The sequence below is a fragment of the Triticum dicoccoides genome, chromosome 5A (genome assembly GCF_002162155.2).
Source record: "Triticum dicoccoides isolate Atlit2015 ecotype Zavitan chromosome 5A, WEW_v2.0, whole genome shotgun sequence".
Lineage (NCBI taxonomy): Eukaryota > Viridiplantae > Streptophyta > Magnoliopsida > Poales > Poaceae > Triticum > Triticum dicoccoides.
The window spans coordinates 477,426,713-477,447,000 of NC_041388.1; positions in this window are offsets into that span (position 1 = coordinate 477,426,713).

Genomic DNA, 20,288 nt, shown 5'->3' on the forward strand with positions numbered 1-20,288 from the left:
CAATGAAGAGCAAAGCTATGGAAAGATAAATTTCACCATGCCCAAGTTCACCAGAAGCAATGATCCCGAAGAGTACCTTTCATGGGCATTGAAGGTTGACAAAATCTTCCGCTTGCACAACTATGAGGAAGAGAAGAAGATCATGATGGCATCCCTTGAGTTCCAAGATTCATCCTCATTTGGTGGGAACAAGTCATTGAGCGTCGAGAGGCAAGAGGTGAACCACCCATAACAACTTGGGCGCAAATGAAGGATGTCATGAGAGCACGTTTTGTGCCAACCGACTACAAATGCGACCTCTTCAAGAAACTCCAACTCCTCAAGCAAGGCACCAAGAGCGTTGAAGAATACTACAAGGAAATGGAGATTGCCATGATATGAGCCAATGTCACGGAAGATGATGAGCAAACTATGGCACATTTCTTGAATGTACTCAACCATCCTATCAAGAAGATTGCCAACTTCCAACCATACTCAAACCTCATCGAGCTAGTGCATCAAGCTACCAAAGCGGAACATTAAGTGCAAGACGACTTCAAGTATGCAAAGTTCTCATCCAAGTCCTATGGCTTCTCCAACGCCCAAGCTTCAACGACTCCAACACCTTCTACCTCAACGAAACCTTATCCAAGCAACGACGACAAGTCAAGCTACAAGAAAACTCCGCAACCTCAAGTCGTCCTCCTACTACAAGCAACTTCAAGCCGAGAGCTTCATCATCATCTACCCCAACCGATGAGACCATCAAGACAAGTTCCTTCAAATGCTTCACATGCGGCGGCCGAGGCCACAAGTCCTTTGAGTGTACCAACAAACGCACCATGATCTTCAACGACGATGGTACATACAACTCCATGAGTGAAGGAGAAATGGAATCCCTTGAGAATGTGGCCATGCATCGGCAAGTGAACGATGATGAAGATGATCAAGTATTTTGTGACGAAGATTCAAGCCCCGCTCTTGTTGTCTCCAAGGTCTTGACACTTCAACATCAAAAAAAGAAGACTAAAGATGCCAATCTACCACACCAAGGCCAGCATCAATGGAAGGTCCGTCAAGGTCATCATCGAGGAGTTGCCATAACTTAGCAAGTGAAGAACTATGCTCCAAACTCCAATTGGTCAAGATGAAGCACCCGCATGCCTACAAGGTTCAATGGCTAAGCGACTCCGGCACTATTCAAGTCGAGCATAGGGTACAAGTTTCCTTCAAGATAGGAGCTTACGAAGACACTTTGGAGTTTGATGTCGTTCCAATGTCCGCTTGCCACCTTCTGACCATGGCAATTTGATCGAGGTGTCAACCACAATGGGCGAACAAATCACTATAGCTTCAAGATGAAGGGAAAGGAGTACGTGCTTCGACCTATGTCTCCAAGCCAAGTGATCGCCGACAAGCAATCCCCCTATCGTGGAGAGAATAGTGAGAGAGCGAACCACCAAAAAGAGAGCGAGTGCCACAAGCCCAAATTGAGTGCCTCCACGATGGGCGACAAGAAAAATCTAGTCCTATTTGCCACCAAAGTGAGATGAGAGAAGTGTGTGAGAACCTATCAAGTGTCATGCACTATGTCCTTTTGTGCAAGGATGAGACACCAAAAGCTAACACCTCTCACAAACTACCTTTATTGTTATCTTCTCTATTGTAGGAATTCCAAGATGTATTCCCCGACGAGCTACCTCTGGGTCTACATCCACTACGAGGCATCAAACACCGAATCGACCTCATCCTTGGAGCATTCCTTCCTAACAAGGCTCCATACCGTGTCAACCCCGAGGAAACTAAGGAGATCCAACGGAAAGTACAACAACTCATCGACAACGGCCATGTATGAGAAAGTTTGAGCCCTTGTGTCGTCCCGGTAATCCTTGTCCCCAAGAAAGATGGTACATATCGCATGTGTTCCGATTGTCGTCCTATCAATGCTATTACCGTGCGTTATCGTACCCCATTCCATGCCTAGATGATATGCTAGATGAGCTTAGCAGAGCCACCATTTTCTCTAAAATTGATCTTAAAAGTGGCTACTATCAAATACGCATCAAGAAGGTGATGAATGGAAAACCGTATTTAAGACCAAATTTGGCTTATATGGATGGCTTGTGATGCCAATGGGTTTATCTGAAGCACCTGTTACTTTCATGCGAGTCATGTACTTTGTTCTTAGGCCCTATATTGGTGTATTTGTTGTGGTCTATTTTGACGATATTCTTGTGTTTAGAAAATCTCTCAAAGACCATGTCACCCATCTTAGAACCGTGTTGCAAACCCTTAGGAAAGTGCGCCTTTATGCTAATATGGACAAATGCCTTTTTGGTGTTCATAAGCTTGTTTTCTTGGGTTTTGTTGTGTCTTCTTAGGGTGTTCATGTTGATCAATCTAAGATCAATGCTATTAAAACTTGGCCCCAACCAACCAACTTGCAACAAGTGCGTAGCTTCCTTGGTTTAGCCAGTTTCTACCGTAGATTTGTTATGGATTTTAGCACCATTGCTTCTCCATTACATGCTTTGAGTAAGAAGAATGCACCCTTTGTTTGGGGACCAACTCAAGATAGCGCATTTAATGAGCTTAAGAATTTGCTTACTCATGCTCCCGTGCTTGCATTACCCAACTTTGACAAACCCTTTGAAATTCATTGCGATGCTAGTGGTAACAGCATAGGAGGTGTGTTAACGCAAGAGAAGCACCCCATAGCTTAGTTTAGTGAGAAACATTCTGGTGCGCGGCTCATTTACCCCATCTATGACAAACAGCTATATGCTTTAGTATGAGTTTTGCATGAATGGGAACATTATTTTCACCCTCATGAATTTGTCATCCATACCGACCATGAAACGCTTAAATACCTTAAGGGTCAAACTAAGTTGAACAAGCGTCATGCTAAATGGAGTGAGTTCATTGAGTCATTGTCTCGGACTGCGACATCAAGTTCTGGAGTTACTTTTGGAATATCTTATGCGCCAAGCTCGGAATCAAGCTCTTGTTCTCTTCGCAATACCATCCTCAAACCGCCGGCTAAACGGAGGTCACGAACCAGACGCTCTCCACTCTCCTACGCGTGTTGATAAAGAACAACATCAAGGAGTGGGAGGAGTGCCTACCCATCACTGAGTACGCCTACAACCGCGCAAGACATTCGACTACCAGCAAGTCCCCCTTCAAGGTCGTCTATGGTTTCAACCCATTGTCCCTATTGGACATTCTTCCCCTACCACTACAAGAGCGCACCAACAAGGACGCGAGTGCCCGAGTCAACTACCTCAAGAAGATGCATGAAGATACAAGGCACACCATCGAGCGCCAACTACAACGACTCGCCACCAAGCTCAACATCAACAAGCACCCCATGGTATACTACATTGGAGATCTTGTGTGGTACACCTTCGCCAGGTCCGCTTCCACAATGAACGCAAGTCCAAATGTCTGCCACGAGCGGATGGACCCTTCAAGGTGCTTGAACACTACAACAACAACACCTACAAGATCGACATTCCACGAGACAAGTACTCCGTGAGCTACATCTTCAACATCAAAGATCTCTTCCCTACCATGGTGATGAAGATTTCAATCCAAGGTTGGATCTTTCCCAAGGGAGGGGAGACGATGCGGAGCATCCTACGGTCATCAACATGGACCTACCATCGTCTCACCAAGTGCCAAGAGGACCTATGACATGAGCAAGAGCTAGAGCTCTCGAGACCGAGGTGACTTCCTTCCTTAGTGATATCACATATGATCCACTCGAGACATGGCTACTACCTATGTCTGAAATGTTGTGCATAATTAGGTACCAAGAGGACCCTCCCGAAGATGCACGTGAAGACGGACAAGTCCCCAAGTTCATGGATGAAGAGAACCAACAGAAGGAGTCAAGAGCAACTTCTAGGACCACGACATCCAGCCCCTGGACCATCCACCACGACAGGTGCCAAGTACCTATAGGCCCCGGACATCCGGCCTCAACCCGGACATCCGGCCAAGCCCGGAAATCCGGCGCCCTCCATCCCGAATGCATCAAGACTAATACCACCAGCCTGGACATCCGGCCCCCAGCCCGGACATCCGGCCCCTCGCGAAGCCCCGGACATCCGACCCAACGCCTGGACATCCGGAGCAGCCCTATCCAGAGAGTATCAGGACGGCTCCAGGCCAGCCCGGACATCCGACCCGACAACCCGGACATCCGGCATCTCGTGAGCGCCCGGACATCCGACCCGACGCCCGGACGTCCGGCCTCCCCTGTCTACACACAGTCTAGGGCCGAGGCCCATGTACCCCTTCGTCCCCCTAGACTATATATACTCCTCCTCCCTCTTTCTAGGGTTAGCGTTGTGATAGCTTATATGTGAGATAGAGCCTCACTCATCCATCCGGATCTACTCCATCGAGAGAGACCGTCGCCACCTCGGAGAAGATCCACTTGGATTCAGGACCCCTAACGGGAAGACCTCAAGACCTCCTCACGAAGAAGAACTCATTACCTATGTATCGTCCTTTGTTGGATTTGGATCGTGTATCTCTTTGTGTTTCGAGGATCTAGCATATGTGTGACTGAATCTTGTTGGTTTGAGTGTTTCTCTTGTGTATTCCCCCGTGATTTCTCCTCATGTTCTTCATGTTCATCGCGGGATCCGCTCCTTTCGTGAAAGATCAGCCATCTAGTGTTCCAGCCTACACCATGCTGCATGGTAAGAACTTGTAAGACATTGATATTTGTTATACTGTGAGCGTTTACCACCACATCCTAGTAGTTCATAGGAACATTATTCTCAGATTTTGTTTCTCTTTTTTACAAAATATGGCAGGTTCCAGAGTCGGTTGGGCTTCATCGATCGTTGGAGACGTGCCATCACCTCAGAAAATACAACCACCATCACAAGAGGTACAAAGACGACCGAATGCGCACAAACATGTTCTTGTTTCCATGCCACCTTTTAATGGTCATTTTAAGCCTGCTTTATATATTGAATGGGAGGTCGAAATAAATGCTATATTTGCTTTGCATAATTTTTTTGAACATAAAAAAATTAAGGCCGCGGTTGGTACTTTCACCGGTTTTGCTACTGTTTGGTGGAGTGAACATTGTCGATTATACCCGGATTATGTACCTAATACTTAGGATGATTTAAAACTTGTCATGAGCGATAGATTTGCCGATGTTTATTAGACTCATGGCATGCTTAAAAAACTAGAACATTTAAAACAAGGTAGTGACACCATAACAAAATATTATGATGATTTACAAACTACCTTGTTGCACTCCTTTTTAGAGGAAACCGAAGATGATTTTATGGATAGATTTTGGGGCAGATTAAACCGTGATATTCAGGAGATACTAATTCATGAAGAGTGTTATCCTATGGACCGTTTGTTTCGTCTTGCTTGCAAAGCTGAACAGGAAATAAAACGACGTGTTGCCCACAAGGAGAACAAGCGCAAGGAGCACATTCCAAGCGATGATACGGTTGTTCCTTCCACTAGTAGGCGTACTATGACAACAACATCCATTTGTGTGAGGACTACATCACCTCCACCATGTGACACATCACCATCGAGAGTGTCTACATCATCTAAGTCGATTGTAATAGGTAACGACAAAGGTACCGATCTTCCACCTCCACATGAGTATGATGCATGCCTTGTCAATTCAAATGCACCATGCAATGAGCTACCCACTACTTTGATCACACCAGTTATTTTAGAGGACTATGTTGATGATTTGACTTTGCCATGCGATCACAATTTTGAGTGAACCCATTGAATTAACTATTGATGCAAAAGAATCATGTGAATCTGGGAATAAATCATATTTGGATCAAATATGTTTGAAAATAATTGTGCCAATGTTTAATCATTTTGATATGACCTCTAATCTTGGTGATGGTTCATCAATGTTGGGATGGTTTAATAATAAGCATTGTCAATCTTTTGATATGAATATGAGCTTCACTTATATGTGCAAACTGAGTTGCAATATTTTCATGCCTTTGACTTCTTGTGATAATATATTGGCTTCATATTTTACGACTTTTGAAGGGTGCTCTTGTATCACAGTGTCACATGTGCCCCAACTGAGATCAGTAAAAATGGATGACATATACATATACAATGTGTACACCTTGTCTCTTTTGTTAGCCACATTTCAGACTAAGCAACACCGAGGACGGCTTTGTTTTCAAGAAGGGGAGGATGATGAGGACATGGCTACCACAATTACACCCATATCCCATGTTGTTTTACCTCTTGGAACACTTTCTAGAGCTCGCATACGCCAATTAAATTATCAGGTACTTTCATTTCTTGGTAATGTTTCTAGTGTTCATGAGAATATGATGCTTCCTAACTTAGATACATTTGTGTTGTTTGTAATTGAAGGGCCTAGCACGGACAAGAAGGATGAACATTGGAGCATCGTCAAGCACGGAGATGAAGGTGCATGCAAAGAGAACAAGAACTGAGGTTCAAGTGGAGATTTCCGGACTTTGAAGCCACCATGATGACATACAAGAAGACGGACAAAATATACAAGATGGCCTTTCATAAATTTCGTCCATAGCTTATTATTGGTGTTGCGCCACCTTATTTTTGGGCCAGGCCCATGTAATCCATTTTTAGAGTCCATATTGTAGGGGAAACGACTTAGGAGGTGTTTTAGTTCCACCTTGCCTAGGGCGGACAAAATCCCCTCTCTTTCTGATGCGGGGCTAACCCGGCATAGGCCGATCTTTCATGATTGGAGTTGGTTCCCTCGAAGAACACGATGAACATGGGGAAGAACAGAGAGAAAACACAAGGGGAAACACTCAAGCACAAGTCCAATCACACATCCACTAGACAATCAAACACACAAGATCCACAAGGTACATGAACAACAAAAGGAAAGATACAAGGTAAAGTTCATCTCCATGAGGAGGTCTTGAAGGGGCCACCCAAGAGGGGGTCTTGTATCCAACGTGGATCTTCTCCGAAGAGGTGTCGGTCCCTCGCAATGGAGTGGATCCGGATGGATGAGCAAAGCTCTATCTCACATATGAGCTAACACAATGCTGACCCTAGAAAGGAGGTGGAGGTGGTCTATTTATAGTATTAGCCATGAAGGGGTAAGTGGGAGAGGGGTACAAGGCCAAAGGCCCGCGGCTGCGCATAGGGAGGTACCGGACGACCGGTGGGGGTCGGACGTCCGGTGGCTCAAGACGGTCAGGACATCTGGTGTGCGTCGGATGTCCGGTGATTCTTCTCGAGTATAGTGGCACGGTCGTCCGGTCAGTGCTGGTCGTCCGGGCGTTGGGACTCGTTAGACGTCTGGTATTCGTCGGACATCCGGCCGCTGTAGCACTCGTCGCCTGGAGTTCTTCTGGTTGTTTGGGCGGCGTCAGGTACCGGATGTCCGGTGGCGTCCGAACGTCCGGTGGCTGTAGCTTGTAGCAGCTCCGCTTCTTCCGTCTTCTCTCCCATGCTTCCCTCGCGGATGCTGTAGGTGTTCCTTGGCACATGCACTCCTCCTTGTCGTCCGTAGTGTTCCGACAATACCTATGAACGCACACGAGAGGGGTGTCAAGTAGTATACCATCCTCGAAGGGGTGAAGTGAGCACTTGTAAAGGAGATGATTCACCTTTGTGTATGTGAAGTAGATGTAGCACGTGTCACTTGCCAAACGGACTCTTGACATGGTGATGTCCATAGAATGCTCCGCATCATCTCCCCTCCCTTGGGAAAGATCCAACCTCGGATTGAAAACCAAATCACCATGGGAAAGAGATGGTTTCGCCGTGTAGAAGTGGACGTTCACCAAGTAGTCATCATCTTCAAGCCTGAAGTGGGCACTCTCCAATGTCGCATCGTCTAGCGATTCCTTCAAAATGAGCAAGGACAACAAACACTTGGAAAAATAAATGTGGTTAGCGTTAGTGCCAAAGCAAGTATTCAAGAGGTGATTCACCAAACAAGTGTTGTCATCATGCAAAGCATATGGTTTGACAAAGGATAGTGACATGGCATGTAAGCACATAAATTGAGCACACGCAAAGATATCATGGGGACAAGCATGTAAATGTGAGGTAGTGATGCAAATATGTGTGACAAGAGAATAAGCATCTACCTCAAGGTTATAGCAAGCATGGGCAAAGTGCTCAATGAAAGGTCGATGGTAGACATAAGAAGCATTCACAACACCAAATAAAATGAAGTGTCTAAACACATGTGCCAAGTGCAAGACAATCCAAGCATAACGTGCATAAGGTATAGTGAAGATAGTACGACACTCATCACAATAGAAAGAGCACTTGTTCATCATGTGCGAGGCAATCAAGTAAATCATGTGACAAGCAATGTGACATGGCATATGTGAAGTGGTGACATTGTTGCAACCAAGCATATCATAGGTGCAACTAATCCAATAATTGGATGCAACACACAAGGTATATATATCATTATACATGGCAAAGTGGCGATCGTGAATGAATGCAATATCACTAACATGTGCGCAATCAAGGGGTCCAAGATGACAAATAAGTCTTAAGGTGCAAGCAACACAAGTAGTATGATCCAAAATATTCATGCTCATGGTTTTTGGATTCTCAAAAGAGAAGGATATCACCTTGAAAGCATGTCCTTGTGCGTCCTTCACAATGCCGAAGCACAAGCAAGTATGATGTAGAGTCGTCGTGGTAGAAGGTGGTTCGCTCTCAAGAGCTCGTATTGTCAACTCACGTGACGTGGAAGTTGACACAAAGTCCAAGTATCCTACACATGCACATGACAAAACAAAGAATGTATGTGCATGGTAGATAAACACATCATCCATCATGATGGTTCTGCTCTCTTGCACATAACCATTAGTAGCACAAGTGCATGAATAATATGATGCAACAAAGGCTATATTCATGGCACTAGGTATATGGTGCAAAGAGGTAAGATAAACATGCTTCACAAGAAATATGTCAAAATCTCCAAATATATGCGAGAATGCTATGGGGGCAATCTCATTAGCAAGACTAAAATCATGGTGGCGCTCAATACATGGAAAATCATCTAGCATGAGAGAGGAAACATATGGAGATATATGATGGCAAGCAATAACAATCATGTGCAAAGCATGTACATGGTTGTCATCAACCACATGAAATGAGCAAGTATGAATCATCGGTGATGCAACAAGGCAAGCAATCATAGGAATCAAGTCGTGCAAGCTAGTAGTGTGAAGATGCAACATACTAGAGGAAATAATGGCAAGCATGTCATGTGAGCAAATAATAGTCATAGGCAATGTACATGACATATGGCAATCACGAACACAAAGCAAGATGAAAGTATCATCATAGGCATGGGGTACAAAGCAAACATTGCAATAGCAAGCAATATCTCCACCAAGCTTGCAAATACACATACAAGTAGTAGAATAAATCATCATGTGCAATGCAAAGCATGGGTCACAAATGCATGGCAAAGGTATAGGAATGAGCATATCATGCAAAGTGGACATGGCAAGATGGGAAAATGATATATAATGGACAATAACCCATAGCCAAGTGAGGGCCATGTAAAAGAAATGCACGAAGTCTTTGCGCGAAGAGAGCGGTGGGAAAGACAATCCATGGGGTCCCAACTCATCATTGCTCTCTAGAGCTCATTTTGTCAACTCGTGGGATTGCGAGGTTGACAAGAATTCATGGGTACCTACACAAAAGAGACACAAACAAAAGAAATTGTGTGTGTGTGTGTGTGTGGGTGGGTGGGTGTGGTAAATGTGCACGTGAGAGTTAGCACATGATAAGCATCGCTCAAAGAAATTTGATACATGGTATAAGAACATGTCATCCATCATGAAAGAATAGTTATTGTGTATAACACGATGGGGATGCAAATTGAGCATACAAGTATAAGGCACAACAATAGCATTTTTATTCATGCGAAGCATATTGTGCACATAATTATGAGGATCATGAAATGGATTGGATGGATCAAAATATCCTAAAATGTATGAGGAAACTATGGGGGTCTCCTTATGAGCAATATTGGAAACATCATATGGAGAAAATGGATAACATCCAAAACAATGCATATCCGAAGCTAGGTGGTCATGGCATGGCATATGAGATGAATGATGCAAAGGGAGCATATCAATATCATCGCAAGAAAAACAAATGCCATTAACCATGGGCTTGTCATCTATGCCATATGTGCAAATTGGGTTTATTTTAATGGCATATGCGTAGTTACTACGAAGAGATTGCAAATAAGACATATGGTTGATCTCATGCATAGCATATGACAAGTCAAGCGGGTTGTCAAACATGATGTGACCTAGAGAATTGTCACAAGAAATTCTATGTAACATGGCATCACAACTAATATACTCCACATGGAAATCATCATACTCATCATAAATGGGCAATAAATCATCACATGGGGAAGTCGATCTAGCATGAAGCATGGTAATAGGTTGATCAACATCATGCAAGCAATCAATGTCAAGAATGTCCACTAGTGGGACTAGAGCAACACCGTCACCTATGTTACCGTTCTCATTCTACTCAAGTGGTGTAGGTGAGGTGGGAAACACCAAATGGTGGTCATCTTCATCTTGATGGAACCATGTGGGGGTGCATCATATTCCACCATGGCCATAGTCTTGTCCAAAGGGAGGACGAAGTCATCGCGAATCGGCGTGTCATCATAGATGGGACCTAGCACCAAATTAGAAGACATAATAAAGGTAAAGGTCAAGTCGTTAGTGTTGAAAGTGGCCTCACATGACCTATTAACTATCTCACTCTCTCTATGTGGTGGTTCACTCACTCCGTCGAGGTAGGTGCACTCAATCTCACGTATGGCGGAGTCACTCATCTCACTCAAGTGGTAGGGTTTGTGGCTCTCCTCACATGGGAATTGGGGCAACTCATCATATATGGGGCTAGTGGTGGAGTCACTCTCACTCGCAATATGGTGGCATAAGTCACTCAAGTCATCAAACGTTGCCATGGTCGAGGTGAAATACTCAACCATCTCATCACCGTCGCCATGGATGAAGGCCGAAGAAGGCACATCATCACTCTCGCCTCCTAAGATGGAAGCATCATCCTTGCTCACACCTTGTCGCTCGCCTCCAAAGCTTGGTCCTTGAGGGTCTCTGTAGTCGTACTCGTCGCCGCACCGTCTTGCAAAAGAGTCATGGTAGACTCGGCATCGTCAATGCCACAAAGAGGGATGGCGGTGCAGTCAAACTTGGGAGCATCGTCTTGGAGCTCGTCGGGCTTGGACATCTTGGTGGTACAATCCTCATGCTCGTTGTTGTAGAGCTTGGTCGCCATGAAGTGTGCTTGGGGTGGCGAAGCCTTGGCCTTCATGAGTTCTTGTTCTGCCTTGAGAGCACCAATGTACTTGTCGTCGAGGGACTTGTAGTTCTCGAGGAAGATCGTCTTGGAGATGTCGTTGTGCAATCTCATCATGAAGTGGAACTTCATCAAAATGGGGTCGCCCACGCTGGCTTGTCGCAAGGCAATCTTCATCTCCTTGAAGTACGCGTCGATGGACTTGGACCCTTGGGTGGTGTTCTCCAATTGGCGTAGAAGTTGTTCCATCTAAGTTGGAGGCACAAACTCTCGCCGCAAAGCTCTCTTCATCTTGGGCCAACTCATGTCATAGGTCTCCGAAGGTGCGTGAAGCCACCATGTGGATGCGTAGTCTTTGAAGTTCCTTGTGGCGCACTTCACTTGATATTCGGGAGGAACTTGATGTAGCTTGAGGTAGTCGTCCATCAAACGCTCCCATTCGAGATACTCCTCGGGTTCTTGAGTCCCATAGAAAGGAATCGCGTGGTCGATGTCGAGGTCGTAGTAGCTTGTGGAAGTCGCGGACTTGAGCTTGGGGAGCTTCTCTTGAAGTTCTTGTGGGCGAAGATGTCGTATGTCCATAGGTGAAGATGCCTTGAAGTCGCTTGGCGAAGATGCCAAGGGAGATGGTGAAGTCATTGAGCGGTTGTTGGTGTTGAGCTCTTGATCTTCACGTCCTTTTTGGTGATGGTGTTGATGCCAATGTGATTTTGCTGGAGATGGTAGCTCGGAGACATGTGCTCTTGAGCGTCTTCTCGAAGATGAGGAAGACCGCTTGTAGGACTTGATGAGGGCTTTGATCTCCTCCATTTGAGCTTGCATCTTGGCGTCGTTGGAGTTGTTCATGGCATCGAACTCATCATTGTTGTTGTGGAACGAAGATGAAATGCCTTGCCTATCCATCACAAGACTCGAGTAGAGGTGAGTAGGAAATGAGATAAACAAACCAAGTTACCTTTTACCAAAGTTGAGGATGTATCCCATTTCACTCAATGTGAGATGAAAGAATAGTGGAATTGGTACCGGGCTTGTTCACTCACACCTATCAAGTAAAGCTTATGGAGTAGCTCGGTGAGGATAGTGGCACAAAAATTTGATGTAAAATGTTAGCAAGAGTCAATAATGTTGAAAGAGATTCACAAATTCGCAAGTGAAACAAGTAGACCAATAGCAATGAATGGCACACGAAAACACACACATGGATAGATAAATGGGGTCATGCAACCAAGGAATGAGCACAAAATGTGGGATCCATGGAAAACGCTCGTGTTGCACAACTCAAGAGAGACGCTAGCACGATTAATCAATAGGCATATACGGCACTTGTGCACAACCTATAAGATGCAAAATGGATAAACTTTCTATCCCAAGTATGCTATGTATGTATGGTTCCCAGTGTTTCTCACACGATGATGGAAGATGATCAAGTATGATACCATATGATATATTGTAATGCGTCATGATACGATGCTATGGCTCTTGCTTACAAGCTTGTTTGTTTTTCTCTTTTTCTATGCTTAAAAGCTTATTCTTTTTTTGATATGGCCACTTTGCGAAATGCACAAATCAAGATAGCAAATGCGGATATGCAGGAACAATCTTGTGACACAAGAGATGATATGATACCAAGATGATATGGTATGTATGCAATGGAAGGTGTAGACCAATGATCACTAATGTGCACAAGTAACATTGCCGGCAATACTCAAATGGCTAGTCTCGATGGGCAAGTAACGCAAAATGGGCTAGGGGTTATCAATGCAATTGCAAAGGGGATATACAATGGTGTCGTTGAGGTTACCATCCTTGGCGATGATGAGAGGCGGTGTTGCCAATGTCGACCCGTTCCTAGTTAGCTGAAGCACCCTAAGAAACGGAAAAACCACAACTCAAAATCTCAAGGACAGAAGTCAAATGGTGGTAGCGGAAAGCGGTGGTAGTTTTGCACTTGGCAATGCGAATGTGGGATGATGGGTTATGCGAGTCGAAGTTGAAGTTGCCGTCCCTAAGTTGCCAAAACACCTTACGAGACACAAACCACAACTCAAACAAGCTCAAACAAAATTGGGTTAAGTTGATGTGGTGCAAGTGTATGGTGGGCAAGCCTATGCGAAAGTGTATGGTGGGCAAGCCTATGCGGAAAGCGGTGGTCGTTTTGCACTTGGCAATGCGAATGTGGGATGATGGGTTATGCGAGTCGAAGTTGAAGTTGCCATCCCTAAGTTGCCGAAACACCTTAGGAGACACAAACCACAACTCAAACAAGCTCAAACAAAATTGGGTTCAGTTGATGTGGTGTAAGTGTATGGTGGGCAAGCCTGTGCGAAAGTGGTGGTGGTGGTTGAAGAAGAAGCAACTGTCCTTAAGTAGCCGAAACACCTTACGAGACTCGAATCACTACTCAAGCAACCACATATGAAATGGGGATCAAAATGGGTTAGATTGCGGAAGTCGGTGGTGGTAATGCGGATGATGTTGTCGAAGCTCTAGGCAAAGATGCCAAAATTCACAAACTTTGATGGAGTCAAATGATGTTGGAAGTATTTTTGTGGGAAGGGGGATGTCAAGAGCTTCAAAACGAGCTAAAGAACGTCAAAATCGGAGTTCAAATGAATTAGTTACGGGCGAAACAAGAATCAGCCGAAGTCTGAAACTACAGGTATCGGACGTCCGTAAATGGACGGATGTCCGATCGTCGGACGTCCGGTCGGGTCGGATATCCGCTAATTTCAGCTTGGGTTAGGGGTTTCGGTCGTCCGGTAAGATCGAACGTTCGGTGTTTCCTGGGCCTCCGGACGTCCGTAAAAACGTCGGTCGTCCGGTGGGTCGGGATCAACTCGAGATCCAAGTTTCGAGACGCGATTTTGGACGAAATTTGGGGATTTTGGGGTTGAAATTGAAGAGATTTCATGGATGAAAGATGGGGAAAATTGGGCAAATGCTAGATCCACTCGAATGAAGCAAATCCATGGATCAAAATCAACATAACTTCATCAAACCAACAAATCACAAAAAAATCTAGGGCTATTTTTGGTGGAGATTTTCAAAATTTAGGATGAAATCAAACAAAAAAAGGCTAGAAAACGGTGGGAGGGACTCCAAATACGTGATCAACGTGGCTCATGATACCATACGATGCGGGGCTAACCCGGCATAGGCCGATCTTTCACGACTGGAGTGCGTTCCGTCGAAGAACACGATGAACACAGGGAAGAACGGGGAGAAAACACAAGGGAAAACACTCAAGAACAAGTCCAATCACACATTCACTAGACAATCAAACACACAATATCCACAAGGTACATGAACAACAAAAGGAAAGATACAAGGTAAAGTTCATCTCCACAAGGAGGTCTTGAAGGGACCACCCAAGAGGGGGTCTTGAATCCAACATTGCTCTTCTCCGAATAGGTGTCGGTCCCTCGCAATGGAGTAGATCCGGATGGATGAGCGAAGCTCTATCTCACATATGAGCTAACACAACACTGACCCTAGAAAGGAGGTGGAGGTGGTCTATTTATAGTCTTAGCCACAAAGGGGTAAGTGGGAGAGGGGTACAAGGCCAAAGGCCCGCGGCTGCGGACAGGCAGGTACCGGACGAACGGTGGGGGTCGGACGTCCAGTGGCTCAGGACGGTCCGGATGTACGGTGCGCGTCGGATGTCCGTTGATTCTTCTCGGGTGTAGTGGCACCGGTCATTCGGTCAGCGCCGGTCGTCCGGGCGCTGGGACTCGTCGGACGTCCAGTTTTCGTCGAACGTCCGGCCGCTATAGCACTCGTCGCCTGGAGTTCGTCTGGCCATCTGGGCTGTATCAGGTACTGAATGTCCGGTGGCGTCCGGACGTCCGGTGGCTGTAGCTTGTAGCAGCCCCGCTTCTTCTGTCTTCTCCCCCATGCTTCCCTCGCGGATGGTGTAGGTGTTCCTTGGTGCTTGCACTCCTCCTCCTCGTCCGTAGTGTTCCGACAATACATATGCATGCACACGAGAGGGGTGTCAAGTAGTATACCATCCTCGAAGGGGTCAAGTGAGCACGTGTAAAGGATATGATTCACCTTTGTGTATGTGAAGTAGATGTCGCACATGTCACTTGCCAAACGGACTCTTGACATGGTGATGTCCATAGGATGCTCCACATCACTTTCCCTATAAATATAGCCCTTAAGGCATCGTTTAGACTTGGGTTTTATTTAGTTAAATGTTAGCCATTGATGCAACTTCGTGTACTTTGTTTGTGTCCAAGGACCAGGCCAAGACCGCTTATGAGACCCCACTTTTATCAACACTTCATCTATATTCGCAATATTCCAATTGCATTATCATATTCTTGCTTGTTCTTCGATTGCTTGCAGGAATAGACCTTCGTGGTCAGGTTGATCGTGCTTCGGCGTGGTCAATAACCTCTCGGAGTTGGTTTAGTGATTGCTAAGGCGCAATGTCGTGAACATTTGTAGACGGATCGTCAAATTCGTCTCCACCAAATCCATAGTTATCATCTCATCAAAAGATCGGGACCCTCGCCTCTATCACAAACACCACCACTTACCCACTACCAACTCTAACAATTTTAGAACATTTTGCTTTGATAATTTGAATTGCAGTTTTCCATTTCCTAATGCGTTTCGGCAACTTAGGGATGGTTCGACATCAATATCACCGGCACTCATCTTCGCCACGGACTCGTCATCAACAACAACCGCTCAACAATTTTGATACCTTCAACCATAAGCAAGGACGGTAACCTCGATGGCATCTTTATCTACTCCTCGCCATTGCATTTATAACCCCATATCCTTCCTTTTGCGTCACTTACCCAATGAGACTAGCCTTTGAGTATTGCTGGCAACGTTACTTGTGCTTATTAGTGATCATAGCTACTATTGCATACATACAGTATCATCCGGGTACATATCTTCGTATCATCTCTTGTGTCACAAAGTTGTCATCGCATACACAATTGCTATCTTGGTTCATGAAGTTTTGCATGAGAAAGAGCTCACAAGTGAAAAGCCAAACAAGCTTTTAAGCAAAAGAGCAGCAAAGAGCTTTTAAGCAAGAACCATAGCATCATACTACATTAAGATTGTTATACTTGATCATCTTGGGTCATATAATCGGAACACCATAGATATAGAATACTTGGGATAGAAGTCGTTGCATTTTTTCTTGGTAGGTTGTGCACAAGTTTCATATCCTCCTATTGTGCAATCGTTCTAGTGTCTCTCTAAAGTTGTGCAACAAGAGCATTTTCGTGGATTCCACATTTGGCTAATTCCTTGGTTGCACGACCCCATTTATCTATCCGTGTGTGTTTCCGTGTTCCTCCATATCTTCCTATTGGTATACTTGTTGCATTGCAAATTTGTGAATCTTTGCCAACATTATTGAGTCTCACTAACAATTGCATAATTTTGTGCCACCATCCTAACCGAGCTCCACTATAAGCTTTATTTGTGTAGGTGTGAGAACTGACAAGAATTTGTACCAATTGTGCTATTTCCCTGTTACACATTTGAGTGATCATTGATCCATCCTCAACATCGGTCAAGGTACATTTGGTATAGTTCTTCTCTTTATCCCACTCACACATTTGCTTGGAATGATGGATAGGCCAAGTTCTTCTACCAACCCACTCTTCATTGAGCAAGACGAGGACCCGAACAAATATGTCACCAATAACTAGCTTTTGATTGTTGCTAGACCAAATCCACCGAAGCAACCTATACGTGCAAGCTAGCTAGACAAGCAAGCACACATGCACCTTAATTGATGACCAATAGCCACCATAGGTTAGCACATGTAAACGTACGTGAAAGCTAGCTTCAACTCAACTTGGCGTACTCAACAGGAAACAGATCGGTAGACTTATTTGATGGTTACAGGGGCTTGTCGTACCAACCTACTACAACCGCGACCTCTTCAAGAAAATCCAACTCCTCAAGCAAGGAATGAAGAGCGTTGAAGAGTACTACAAGGAAATGGAGATTTCCATGATTCGAGCAAATGTCACAGAAGATGATGAGCAACCTATGGCACGTTTCTTGAATGGTCTCAATCATCCTATCAAGAAGAATGCTGACTTCCAACCTTATTCCAACCTCATCGAGCTAATGAATCAAGCCACTAAGGCAGAGCAGCAAGTGCAAGATGACTTCAAGTATGCCAAATACTCTTCCAAGAGCTACGGCTTCTCCAACAACCAAGCTTCAACGACTCCAACGCCTACTACCTCGACCAAACCTTCTACAAGCAACGACGACAAGTCAAGGTACAAGAAAACTTCGACCACCTCAAGTCATCCTCCTACTACAAGCAACTTCAAGCCGAGAGCTTCATCATCATCTACTCCAACCGATGAGACCATCAAGACAAGTTCAATCAAGTGGTTCACATGCGGCGGCCGAGGCCACAAGTCCTTCGAGAGTACCAACAAGCACACCATGATCCTCAACGACGATGGTACATACGACTCCATGAGTGAAGGTGAGATGGAAGCCATCGAGCATGTGGCTATGCACTGGCAAGCGAATGAAGATGAAGATGATCATGTGTTTTCTGACAAAGATTCGAGCCCCGCTCTCGTTGTCTCCAAGGTCCTAACCGTTCAACATCAACAAGACGAAGACCAAAGATGCCATATCTTCCACACCATGGCTGACATCAATGGACGTTCCGTGAAGGTTGATGTAGGGTGGAACACTAGATGGCCGATCTTTCACGAAAGGAGAGGATCCCAACGAGGAAAACGAAGAATACGAGGGGAAACACGAGGGAAAACACGAGAGAATCACTCAAACCAACAAGAACGATAACACATATGCTAGATCCAAGTACACATAGAGATCACATGATCCAAAGTCAACACGGGACGATACAAGGGGTAACCGGTTCTTCTCCGTGAGGAGGTCTTGATGGTCTTCTCCACGAGGAGGTCTTGAATCCAACGTGGATCTTCTCTGAAGTGGGGTCGCGGTCTCTCTCAAGGAGTAGATCTGTATGGATGAGCAAAGCTCTATCTCAAATGATCTAAACCAATGCTAACCCTGACTAGAAGGAGGAGGAGGTCTATTTATAGTCTTAGTGCAAATGGGGGCCAAGTGAAGGGGTACATGGGCCTCGGGCCCGATCCTGTGCGCAGACAGGTACCGAACATCCGGTGTGTAGCGGTCGTCCGGTGGCTTCCGGACTTCTGCTGGTGCTGGCTCGGTTGCTGAGGTATCGGATTTCTGGAAGTGGCCGGTCGTCCGGTGGTGCCGGACGTCCGCTCGTTTGGCCGGGTGTGGAGACACCGGTCGTCTGCTCACTGTAGCTCGGTTGGGGCTTCAGGTGCCGGACGTCCGGTCCCGATCGGTCGTCCGGTGGCTGTAGCTTCATTGGCACCCTTTCTTCATGGCCTTGATGCTTGGTGTCCTCACCGTCTTGTTCGATGGATGTAGCTGTTCCATGGCTCTCCTCCAAGTACCCAATCACACATACTCCCTCCGTCTAGGTGCGTAAGTCACCTTACGAAAATCAAATAGTCCCAAAACACATAGGCGTGGTGCATTAACTCTCACGTTGTTTCTTGTTTTTTGACATAAATAAAGGAATCAACCAATAAGAGATGTGGGGCGTGTATGCTTTTAATGACTTGAGACTACCAAACATGACATGGAGTGGTCAGTTCGTTGAATGCAATGGTATTAATTAGCAAATAAACATTAAGTTCTCTCGTTCTCCTCTCCACCTTAGTTGCGGTACACAACCTAAGATGACTTATTCACCTAGACGGAGGAAGTAGTGTTTCCGCTTGAGGTAGCAGCCATATCTCATGCATAGAAAGTGGTAGTTCGGAAAGGAGCGAGTTCACCTTATCTTCGACAGCCTTTGCTCGCGCTCTTGTCAATGGTCCAAGTGGTGTCGTGGGTGACGTAGGTAGGTCCATGGGGATGACCTTGGGATGCTCCGCATCATCTCCCCTCCCTTGGGAAAGATCCGACCTCGGATCAAAATCTTCATCACCATGGTAGGGCGAAAGGTCCTTGACATTGAAGACATCGCTCACGTTGTACTTGTTGCGTGGGAGGTCAATCTTGTAAGCATTGCTGTTGTAGCGTGCAAGCACCTTGAAGGGTCCATCCGCTCGTGGTAGAAGTTTGGACTTGCGTTCGTTGGGGAAGTGGTCCTTGCGAAGGTGTAACAACACAAGATCTCCAATGTTGAATACCATGGGGTGCTTGTTGATGTTGAGCTTGGTCGCGAGTCATTGTACTTGGCGCTCGATGGTGTGCCTTGTGTCTTCATGTATCTTCTTGAGATAGTTCACTCGGGCACTCGCATACATATTGGTGCGCTCTTGTAGTGGTAGAGGAAGAATGTCCAATGGGGTCAATGGGTTGAATCCGTAGACGACCTTGAAGGGGGACTTGCCGGTAGTCGAATGTCTTGCACGGTTATAGGCGTACTCGGTGATTGGTAGGCACTCTGCCCACTCCTTGATGTTCCTCTTGGTCAACACGCGTAGTAGAGTGGAGAGCATTCGGTTCGTCACTTCCATTTGGCCGTCGGTTTGTGGATGGTATGCCATGGAGAATAGAAGCTTGATTCCGAGCTTGGCACATAGGGTCTTCCAAAAGTAACTCAAGAACTTGACGGCGCGGTCCCAGACAATTGTCTTTGGCACTCCATGTAGGTGTAAGATTTCCCTACAAAAGAGATTTGCAACATGTGAAGCATCGTCTATCTTGTTGCAAGGAATGAAATGAGCCATTTTTGATAATCGGTCCACAACAAAAAAACACGAAATCCTTTCCATTTTTAGTCCTAGGCAAACCAAGTACAAAATCCAAGCTAATATCTTCCCATGGTTGGTACGGAATTGGAAGAGGCATATAGAGACCATGGGATTGAGCTTTAGACTTAGCTTTGAGATATGTCGAACATCGGTTGGTGAAGCGGTTGGTGTCGCGGAACATCT